Genomic DNA, 12,474 nt, shown 5'->3' with positions numbered 1-12,474 from the left:
ACTTGAATTTTAACTGGAAAAAAAAAAGTCTATATATATAGATATAATCCATATCTAGATTGCTGTTTTTATCATGCTAAGAATCTTTCTGCTGTCAGTGATAAGAAGAAGTAGTAAGCTGAGCTTCCTGTTGGACCTTAATGTAGGTATATCCTGCCTGCAACCTCTGTGGGATATAAGACAGCACACAGGAGAGTGTGATTTTAACTCTGCTAGTCAGGGTCAATGAACGTTCACAAACTTACATTTCAGTTTCACCACCAAAAGAAGAAGGATTTCTATTAACCTACTGAGTGATGTGTTGGGTAGCTGAGGAATTGATGCGTGCCTATTTTTGCTGCTTCTGATACCAATGTAGAAAACTGTCTTGCAACTGATTTTTTCCCCCGGTATAATTTTTTCCAGTTTAGTTCAACAGGACATGTGTCAGAGACAAAAAGTTTCAAAGAGATTCTGGCCCTTGAATTTGGTTTCCATAGGTAAAAGTTCATTGTGCATATTCACAGGTCCTTCTGAAGATTAGGAAACTTAAATAACTAGAAAATATAAGACTTTTAGCTCTTCAGTGAATTGTACCTGTTGGATAAACGACAAAAATACTGTAGTGGTGAGGGGACTTAGGACTTCTTCAGCTTGTGCAATTATTATAAGTGCTAGGCTCAGTTGTTATGATCTCACCTTCCTTCTCTCTGTCCTAGCACACTTTCAGTTCTTTTCTAAAAAGTGGAACACTTTCCACAGGGACGTTGGCTCCACCTTTTTTTTGTTGGGCTCGATTCCTTCTATGGATGCATGGAAATCTGGGTACCTGCAGCTGTCTTTTGTACAGAGGCCTTCATGTGGTCAGAAGGGAGGTGTGGCCATTGGCAGGTTCTTTACTGGGCACTAAGAAGCCAGAATGCTGGACCGCCCTGCAGCATATACAACTTTGTGGACCTAAAGCATAAAACTTGGTTATTTAAACCCAAGAGAGTAAGATTTAGAAGAAAATTTAGGAAGCTATTTCCTCCGTAAGTCCCCCAAGTAAGCATAAAAGAAGATTCCACTGGAATGCACTAGCTACATAATCACCTTACTGACAACAGCATGTTGGGTATTGAATTCATTAGCAAAGTATCTCTTAGTTGTGATGCATCCCATGGAGATAGTTCCACAGCAAGCCCTACAACTAAAGGGGAAAACTAGAATCACTTCTGATCATTGCTTCATTGTCGTGTCCCACATAATTTTGTTGAGAATTAAATGCCGTATCTCAGTCTTGGTGGAGACAAAGGAGAGGAAATGAAAAGCTTAAGCTATGAATAGCAATAATAGACATACATAGCACTTAAAAGATTTCTCTGTATTGAGGAAAATTCATCATTTGAACACAGCAATCTACTTTTATGTGTATACTTTATTGATATAGATCAGATTAGATCATCCCCACCTCAAGTTTCTTCAACAGCACACAATGGTCCAAGTGATGGGCTCTAACATGCTGTTAAGAGGGCTCATGTAATATCATATTAGAAGACTTGTTTTTATACTGCTCACATTTAGTCCAATCTGATATAATGGCTGCAATTGGAAGTATGATCAGACTCTAATCTTACTTCTCAGTAGCTACTGATATTTCCTGTGAGCATTCCTGCTTAAAAATGTTCATTTTGAGGACATTTGGGATTACCTGAAATTCATAATGAATTAAAGATAAGTCACAGCTGTGTGAACTGCAAAAACTTTTGCAGTCACACTGCAAAAACTTTGAAATCAGCAGTTTCTAGATCATGAAAGATCATGAGCTATTGAGTTTAAAATTGATCTTTGGACTAAACTGAATGTGACCACTGTTGTATCACAGTCCTTTTTAGAAAAAATAATAGAAATAATAATATCCAGGATATTTGCTGATATTTACTCATAATCATCTTTATAATAAGTCAGCAAAAAATACCAATACAGCATTAGAAATTTCAAATCCTGGCACGGGACAAAACATAGATTTTTGAGATCACTTGGAGCCACTGATGCAACATGAAGCTTTAGGGCACTTGGACCTCAGCATGGTTCACCTGGCAATGTAACTTTCTTGTTGAAATAAAGTATAGGTTCTCAAGACATGAATCAAAATTGATGGACTCACAGGAGAAAGCTGCTGAAAATCAATAAAAGATTTGCTGTTGGCTTCAACAGGCTTTGGATCAGGCTTAGGTCAGTATCTTCAGTTACATGAGTGATACATGGCTGATCCCTCTGTGAAAGACTCATATCAAGGACACGAAATCATGATTCCTTAGACCCTGCAAATAATCTAAATGCCTATATTTAATTTCATTTGTACTGGGTCTCAATACAGGGGCACAAAATAGAAAACTAAATAATCTCCAGAACCAAGACCAGTTACAGAACAATGAAGTGTATTTTATTTTACCATCATACCTGTTAAAGATATACTAAGATATACATTTACATACATGTGTATACGAAGATATACTAAAGATATACTAAGACATAATTTTTCAGCTAAGAGTGTTAAGAAAGTTGAAATTAATTATACTTTAATTATTATGTTATATGTTATTATGTTATAGAGAGTTGTCCTTTGAAAGGATCAACATGGTTAATTAAATGGACTTACTTTTTTATAAACCAATTTTTGTAAAAATTCAATGGCATGCTCTCCAGAATATGCATAGTATGGAGTAAATCTCTTGCAGCAAAAGGACAAATATATTGCAAGCTTCCTTATTTAAGATGCTGTTGTATATAAATCAAGGCATATATAACTATATTATGCTTCCTTATGTAGAGACATCTAATCAAACAAGAGAGAATCTACTGCCAACCACTTCATACTGTTTTGTGCTTTGATAGTAAAGGAAAGCCAAGTTTTCAGCCTGGGTCTAGCCTGACTCAGGCCATAACTTGTGAGTCCTGCTATTCTAACCCTTTCTCTTGATCTGCTTTTCAGCATGTCTTAGAGTACACAGCTCAAAGCAGCAGGGGAGTTTCTTAGCAAAGGGCCACCCACTTGCATATTATTCCTTCCTTGCCTGTGACATGACACAAGAACAAAGTAGACATTAACCGCTACATTAAACCCAGAAGGAAAGTAATCAGTAACCTGTTATTCCCTTAATAAAGGGAAACACATGCAGTGTGAAATCCAGAAGACTAATCAATAGCCCCAGACAATGCAATGTGCCAAACAAATTGCAAATCAATTAGAATCCTTGTTTTCTTTGAAATGGTTCACTATACCTAAAGCAATTACTCGTTCATTAGACCTAATTTAACAGCATGACTGCCCTAGCAACAACTGGCAGCGTCTGGCTATCAAATGGAAGAATGGCAGCTTATTTCTGTCTGTCTGTGAGTCTAACGCCAATCAAAAAAAAAAATTGAATTCCTTTATATAAGAAAACTTCTCATTAATGGGTAAAATATTTTCTGTGAAGGAAGAATCAAGTATCCGGTTTGATTTGGTTGAATTTGGTATTGTTAAATAAGTAAGGGAATAGATGTAGACTTTGTATGAAGAAATTCTGGAATTCTTAATATGTTTCATTAAGTTCCAATGCTAAGATATGCAAAAAAGGAGAAGTTATATATCTCCTTCAATAAGCCCTTTGAGCTTTGGAAAAAAAGTAAGTCCTAGATATGTTTGCATCAGCTGTATGTTTACCACAATTGCAATGGCACAATAAGATTAGCATGGTCCAGCACAGGATGATACAGATTTGCCAAATGGTCCATAATCCCTTTGATGGGCTCAGAGGGCATTCAGCATTTGATACAAACCCTCCCTATTGTCTTCCCTTGGCATTGGATCAGGCCCCTAATACCCTAACTACAGGTTTAAAGTGACATTTTGATATTTTGTTTCCCGCTCTATTCAGTGTTATATGGTAATAACATAGACATATGGGCCTTAAGAGATTTTTTTAATAGCCTTTAAGTTTTTAATATGTGTTCCTTTTTTCTCCCTGCAAATCTAAAATTCATGAAAGCAATTTTTTCCTCTTCCTCTCTTGTAGTGCACAAAAATCTAGAGATGAAAAGGATGTACCCAAAATGGGGTCAGTTGGCAGGAAACCACCTCCAGGAGAGGGAACTAGATGCCTTGCCATGCTCGTAGCACAGATATTTCTCACCCTTACAACGAGTAAAGGCCAATAGGAAAGTTTCATACCTTTAGCTACTGGTACCAAGGGTGTTTTTAGGATCTAAAGAAAGGTCCAGAGTTAGCTGGGATCTCCTCCTTTTTACTCTTACTGGGGCAATGTACTGCACTGTCAAGTACTCTTAGGGTTAAGAGAGTGTACTAACTACATGCTTAGGATCAAACCCCCAACAATTTTAGCCTGTAAATTTTAGGCACTGTGGGAAAAAATGCTTGCAAAGAAGGTTATTTTTAATGGTCATTATTTGAAACCTTTATATTGTTTATTGACCTTTAAGGATGTGACATTCTTCTATAAAAATCCTTGTAAACTCTTCAGTGTATATATATGTGCGCATATATAAAAATATACATAGCCTAAATATATATAGCCTATACATATATAGCCTAAATATATATGTATATATTTATAGCCTCAGTTGGAGTATATTTTTGTATTAATTGAAGTAATTTCTAATTTCCCGCAGATAAAAAAACCCTTCAAAATTATTTTAGAAAGCCTTTAAACATTTTGAGTCTATATTTAGTGTCAAGTTGATTTAATTACTTTTAGAACAGCTGCTGTTACAGGGAACTGGAGCTGTTAAAACTGACCGTAAGTATTTATCTGAAGATATTCTACTTCAGTGTTCAGTCTTGTAGGCCTGCTAGACTTTATCTTTCTGGATCTTGCCATTCTTTCTGGTAGTGTAATACTCTCCCCCACTGCAGAGAGTATTAGTGAGATGATATTTTAATTTTGAGAGGATAATGTTTTTCTGGAAGTTTGTCTCTTATTTTTGGGGCTGCTCAGGAGATGGAAATGTAAGAGGTAAGTGCAGTAATCATAAAAATATAATAAATAATCACAGTTCCATATTTTACCATATATACTTTGCATCTGCATGTAAATGCATATTTGATGTTTTGCTGTACATTCAGAGATGACTCACTGTTTCTAATATCTTACACAGACCCAAAGTAGTTGAGCTTTGTCTGCTGGAACTTTATCTGGTATTAAAGACCCAAGCAATGCTTAGGATCCTTTTGGAAAGACTTGGGACCTCTGCATCCAAGGATTCCTGAACCTTCTGGGATTTCTAAAGGCCGGACTTGTCCTTGGAGCACAGACTAGAGAGCCATGAAAGGCACCTTGAACTTAAGGAATATGAAATTAACCACCTATTAACTTATGTCCTTAATATTTTCAGTAAAAGTAGGACAGTTGTTCATGTCTTCACTTAGAAGGAAACCTTGAACATATCTTCATATAATTTTTTTTTCTTCAAAACAGAAGTAGCCACTAAACAATGGACCTTCTTGTATCTTGTTAGAGCTTATGTGCCTTAAGACTACGTACCAGCACTCTAGTGTGCTAGATACTTGTAAATGAGATACAGTCATTAGGTGTCTGTTGCAAAATAACCTCTTGATAATGGTCAATTGTGCCTTTTCATTTTGTGGGATCCCTCACAGATGAACACTGTCTTTTTTTATTTATTTATCAGATTTCAGACAGTTGTTAGATTTTAGCACTGCTCTGGTTTGGAATTGAAGTCTTCTGCAGGTGGCTCTGTTACTTTCTCAATTTGGCACAAATTTTGAGGAAAGGCCTGAGAATATCTGCCAGTTGTCTCCATGCCATGGCATTGGGGTGAGGGACCTGCTTATTGGCAGGTCTAGTCCTGAGTTCCTTTGTCTTTCCTGGGTTCCATGACCTGGTTGGTGGGAAACTCCAGACAAACCAAGTGTAGACCAGGGAAACTCACTGTGTATTTGATCTTGTCAGGATGTTTCTATGTGCAGTGCCCTGACACCTAGTGGATTACATTTAGACCTTCCAAAAACCTCTGAGCAGATGACACTGGAGTCCCTGTATGTCTTGTGTCAAAGGGCAGAGGCATATATTCGTCAAAGTGATGAACACACTGTATGTGGAAAGCACCCACACATAATCATTGAGGGTAATTATTGCTGTTTCTTATTCTTTTAATAAAATATCATTTTCACAAGCTTGAGTAGGAACCAGCACTTTTTGCTCTGCAATTACATGTGCATTATTAAGAGCTGTGATAGATAAATTGAAATGACTGCAGTATATTTGGGGTTGCTTTATGCTCTTTGGGCTGTATACAGCTACTCCACTTCCCATGCCAGAGGTAACCACCCCTTTATCAGGTGTTTCAGAACTGAATATTATTTTGTGCCTCTGATTAATCTTATCTTTCAACATCTCAGCTTCAAATTCCACATTATTTTTAAAGACAAGATTCATTCCACTGCAATTTAGCTGTCTAAAAGTGATGTACCCAACCTGCCAGTCATTTAGAGCATTTTTGCAGCTACAGAAGACAGTCAAGGAATTCCTGACACTAAGATAATTGAGACCCACACTGTGAAAAGTGTACATTTCATATTTAGATTAGTAGCAGATAACGCTCATGTTATCCACAAATTATCCATATATTTATGATATATAAGGTTTAGTTAGACTCAAAGATTTGATAATAGACTACAGCTTCCTTTGAAAAGTAATACATTCCTGCTTGTCCTTACAACATTTTTCTTTTTCTCTTTTTTTTTTTTTTTTTTTTTTTTTTGTGTTTTTTGTGGGGTTTTTTTGGGTTTTTTGTTGTTGTTTTTGGGTGGTTTTGGTTTTTTGTTTTGTTAGGAGTGGGACTGGGGATGATATAAATGGAATATCTTTTTACTTTTCAGAATAAACATTTTCTCTAGAGGACTTAAGAGTAACTGAGGGCATTATTCTCAAATAACAAAGCATTTGTCATCTTTGTCTGACTCTGCTTGTATAGTTTAAGACAATTCCTCAGTAGTCACAGCTAAGTATCACTTTTCTCATTCATGGCTGGCAATGCACACATAGGTGGCAATTGGATTTCTTTGTTGTCTGTTTGTTACAAGGGTAATAGGACTAGAAGGGATCTCAAGATGTCCTCACACTGATCTTCCAGCCTCAAGGTAGAATCCACTCTGTCTTGAAGTTGATTAGGCAAGGAAATGTAATCTGTGTTTTGTGTTCTGGTAATTAAGCATTTTACAAAGATGCGGCTGTGGCTAATCTGAAGAATGACTATGCATATACATATGTGTGCCGTGATGAGGCATCTCTCAGTGCGAGAAAGGACTGGTCCTAGTAGAGCTGCACATGTTCCAGTCGATGCATACCTAACATTTATATTGATAATGTATGAGTAAAAAGGGGATGGGATTCATCCTCTCATAGTGGCACTGGTTCAATAGTGAAAAAAACTTACTTCAGTGTCTCAATGGACATAAGAAGAATCCAGAATAAATACAGAATAAAAACAGAATAAAGAGCATTCAGAAAGAGACTTTACTCTTTAACACTTTTAATATAATTCCACTCTTTATAAAAGGTCGTTTTCAGGCTATTGAAAGGGCTTATTCCAGGCTATTGACAGGGCAATGACAATCACCCAAATTGTCCTGTTGAATTAATTCCCTACACTGAAACTATTTATTATTTCCTACTATGTAATTGGGGATTGAACAGCAAAAACATTCATATTTTTTCAAAGCTTTTAGGGCATGGTTCCTCATCTCTGTTGGAATCTTTCTTATACTCAGTATCATAGTGAGGCCACTTTGTCATCTTTGAAGGGTCAAAGAGTTCAGGGGGATGACCATGATAACTGGAGAAGGGCAAATGCTGAAACCATCTTCAAAACAGGGGCAATCTGGGAAAGTACAGGCCTTGTTTCAGTCACCAGGACAATCACAGAGTGTCTTCTTGAATGAATACATGGATATAGGAAGGTAGTGGTTATTGGAAAGTCAGCAGTTAAAATTATGCTTTTCCAAATTGCTTTTGATGATGAAATGACTGGATCTGTTGATGAGGGGAGTGCACTGGATTTCATTTCTCTTGTCTTTATCAGGACTTGGACAATCCCTCCAACATTCCTGTGTCCGAGGTGGAATGTTAGGGTCCAGACTGTTGAACAAATGGCTGAGTAAATAACTGTTTGGGTGATCAGGCTCAGCTGGTAGTGATTAGTAAATCCTGCTCTCTCTGGAGGCCAGTTTCAAATGTAGTACAGCAGGCATCTCTCATGGGACTGGTCCTGTTAACCACTTCTATCAATGATCTGAAGCAGACAGTAGAGTTTAATGAGAGTAAAGCTCTCTCATTAGGTGTGATGTGACACCAAGCCAGCAGGACCACTTGATGCATTTGAAGGCAGGGCCACCACCTGAAGGGACTCAAGATGGGCTGGAAGAAGAAGCCAACTTTACAAAATTCAACATGGACATTCAACAGTCTTTCCCCTGGAAGAAAGAATCCCTTGTAGCAGTCCTTCTGTGCTTCAGTTGAGCTGGTGGTCTTGTGGGCAGTGAACTGAGCATGAGCCTTCAGTATGTGACCCTGTGCAAGAGCATCCAGGGCAAAAATCACATCAGTATAGCCAGCAGACTGGAGAATGATTATTCCCCTCTACTCACCCCCCAGAGACCACATCTAGACACTGTCCAGCTAAGGGAGCACCAGTAAAAAGAAAGGTAATGATCAGCCAGAGGGTGTTCAGCAAAGTGACACAGAAATGGTCAGATGTTGGAGCATTTGCCCTGTAAGGAGAGGCTGTGGCACTGGGGATTGTTCAGCCTGGAAAAAACACAGCTTTGGAGGAGTCTAATAGCAGGCCCCCTGTATCTGCAGCGTGGGCATTGTTTCTCTGGACTGACCTACCAGCTTTACATCAACAGCCTCTGGTACTGGCTTTGGGAAGAACACCTGTCAGCCACGATGGTGGTGAGGGTCATTCAACTCTGTATAGAGGAGGTGGAATTTGGGTAGTGCTGCCAAGCAATCAAAATAACAACCTATAGGAAAAGCAATCAATTAAACATCTCAAAGCAAAACGAAACAATACAGGAAAGGACAAAGAGAAGGCACTGATCAATGATTAGAGTAAACCAGCATTTTAGAATTAAAAAAGCATATTTTGAACAGGCAATGAAGAAAATTTTGAACTAGTACACAGGGAAAGAATACCTCCAGAAACATCAAGGTAAATTAGCTCATCACAAACCCAAAGTGGTCAGCAATTTAGAACATCAAACCCTCACTTTGAAAGACTTCACATGTATTCTGAAGTCCTGAGTTTTATTTGTTTTTAATTTTCCCATTAACTGCATTCAATAGAAATGAAGAGTATTTAGTAGCCCACAGAAACTCCCCAACAATTTAAAGGATTGACACTACTACAAACTTTCTGAGAGATTTTGGGCATCTGGGAAAGGTTTCTTATTTGAACATCTCTTAAAGGTGTGGCCTCTTGCCCAGCACAGGAGTAATTTGGAAGCTCTGGAAATTTATAATCCGTATTCCAAAGACACAGGATAGGACCATCCACCATAAAAAACACAGCACTATAAAATAAGGTAAAATATTTACCTGAGACAAAAGCAAGATCATATTTTGTTCTGTTTTCAGAGTATCTGAGCCCTAAATATCTACATGTCACCTTCATCATTGTTGCAATAATTATTACAATGTAAGGCAATTTACTCCAGATTGCTGGATAAGAAGTGAACAGTACTTTCAAACTAATTAAAACAACTCAAGATAATGCAAATTACATCTGAGAACTACAGATAAAAACTCTACTCACACAAATGAAAATCAGTTTAGAACAGCCATTATATTTTATATGCTTACTAGTAAAGAGTTTTTCTGTTTTCAGAAAAATGTGCATGTCTACACATATAATGATCTGTGATAATAAGGAACCTCCACACAGTTGAAAAAATTACAACTTTCTGTTCCTAAGATTGTACATTTGCATATAATTTTTCAAAATATATGCATATTTGTATTAACAAATTATTCATGTTTTCATAAAATTATATATTTAAAATATATGTTCAGGCTTTTGAATGCACTTAATATTTTTGAAAAATGGTGCATAGAGAAATGAAGGAAAGAAACTCCTCCACTTTTTTCAAAAACATTGTTCTATCATCAGTTATTATGAGCAAGTTTATTATGAAATTTTAAAGTTGGTTTTGTGAATTTTCCTGTAGCAGTAACATTACATGAAAAACTTAAAATCACTGTGAAAAATTCAGGGTGATCTAAGACAGCTGTCTGGTAGCAGACCCTGACTTTTGAGGATCAGTCTATGCATTAAAAGGGAGGAAAAGTTCAGCCTTAGCATTATAGTGAAAACTAAGAAGCCGGGAGGTTGGCAACATTTCAGTGAAGATGGAAGCAATGAGGTTTTATGTATATGCATCTTATTTGTTTCCCTCTTAAGGTAATTATTCAAATTGTCCCCCAGCTTTCCAAAAAAAGGAATAAAATAAAATATTATAATAGTAAACTTGAAGAGGTGCTCTCATAATTTTTCACATACTGCCAAGACCATTCAGTCAATGTTTATGACAAATAGCATTTATGGCACCTATCACAATACTTTAAATGTCTTTTTCTAGCGAGAGACTCATCAAAAATGATTAAGGAGATTTTCTACATGTGATGTATTTCTCTTTATTGCAGCCCATGCTTCAGAGACCTGATTACTGGTAAAGCACAGATAAAAGCTATAGCAGAATGGTGGTCAAACAAGTGGAGCCTATAAAGTATGCACTCCTCTTTTGTTTGCTGCTATACAAAAAGTGAATAGACAAGCCCTTTTGCAAACTTGCGGAGGAGCAACTTTTTCCCTACCCCCCACTCCTGGGAATAAGCCATTTTAATTATTGAAGTTTTTTTGTTTAATCTACCACCAACAAGTAATATGAATATTTTATACAACACTGATGAATGCTTAACTAATACAGTTCTTCATACAAATGCAAACTTCCTTTTTACTGGCCTCTGGTGACTATGCATCTAGTGCCAGAGTGGCATCATTCAGCTCCAGTTGCTATAGCATTTTCAAGAACCTCTCTGTTCTTGTCATAAATTATCTTTAAGTGAAAAAAGCTCCAAGGAGGTCTGCAGCAAACTGTATCATATAATGGATTTCTAAGCTTTGGTGGAAAACACTCATCTTACTTATATTCTTCTACCATCAATTGTTTAGTGACCCTTCTTTGGGATACAGATGAGCATAACCCTGAAAAATGTTTGTGTTGTCTTTCTCTTGTTGGCAGCCTGCAGCCTGCATGATCTAATAAATATTGGCAGGACCAAATGAAATAATATAGAAGAGCTTCTCTTCTTTAAAGTCCATAGACCAAGAGACTCTTGTCACTTGTTAATATCTCCATCAAACAGTGAAGTGTTAACATATGTGATACGACCACGCAATCAAGTAAGGACCGATTTGTTGACTAATTAAACCAACACAACAAGCTCTTTAGCACCTACAAGTGACAAGTTTAGAGCAGGCAAGTGGAAACTCTCAATTGAGTCCCCTTTTATGAGACTATCATGCCAAATTCAATTCTGACTGAGTAGTATTTGAATGTACTTGACTTCCACTATGTGCTGACATGCTTACAATAATTCATCATGTGTGACAATAGCCCAATATTAGAGATTTATGATATATACAAAACAGTTACAAATGAAATGTAGCCCTAACATGTGTCTGCTTTACTTATCCACAGCCTATTGATATTATAATTAATGGTCAATTACTTAGGGATAAAGAATAGAAAATAGTCATTACCAGTTTCAGTCATCATCTGTTTTTGGCAAATTCTGGAAGTAAATGAAACCATTTTCATAGTGTTTGGCGGTTGCTGGAAAGTACACTGTTGCTCACTGTTGCAAGAAGGAATGGGTTTGCTATCTGTTTTACAGTTGAAGAGTTATTTTAGGAATAGAGTATTTATTTTATTATTACCATAATGTCAGTAAGTTTTGGAAAGTGTATCTGGGAATAAGAAAATATAGCGAACACTGCATGAGACTATTTTACAGAGATTGCTAGCACCGACCAATTTTACACACACTCAAAGCCAACCCCCAAAGCAATTTAAAAATGCAAATTCAAATTCTTTTCATTGGGAAAGAAGAACTTCCTGTTGATCTTTCACAGTTTTAGGTACTGCCTTAATAATGACAAGATTACTGTGAATCTAATAGTCCAGTTCATGGGGGAGTTCAAACCACTGGGAAAAAGAGATCTGAATCACTTTTGGGTCACTGATTGTGCAAATGGTTATAAATACTCTCCTTTTAAATTTTAATAGTTCAACTGAACTCCCTGAGGTTACTGATATGCTATTGATATATGTTTTGGTATTGATATATTGCAGTATGTGGATCCTTGTCTTCAACAAGCAGCAACCAAAAGCCCAGACACTTCCAGGTTCTCAGAAGGCTCATTCCAAGG

Source organism: Cyanistes caeruleus, chromosome 6 (genome assembly GCF_971803275.1).
Source record: "Cyanistes caeruleus chromosome 6, bCyaCae1.hap1.1, whole genome shotgun sequence".
Taxonomy (NCBI): domain Eukaryota; kingdom Metazoa; phylum Chordata; class Aves; order Passeriformes; family Paridae; genus Cyanistes; species Cyanistes caeruleus.
The sequence above is the reverse complement of the archived record's forward strand: the minus strand, read 5'-3'. Positions refer to the sequence as shown.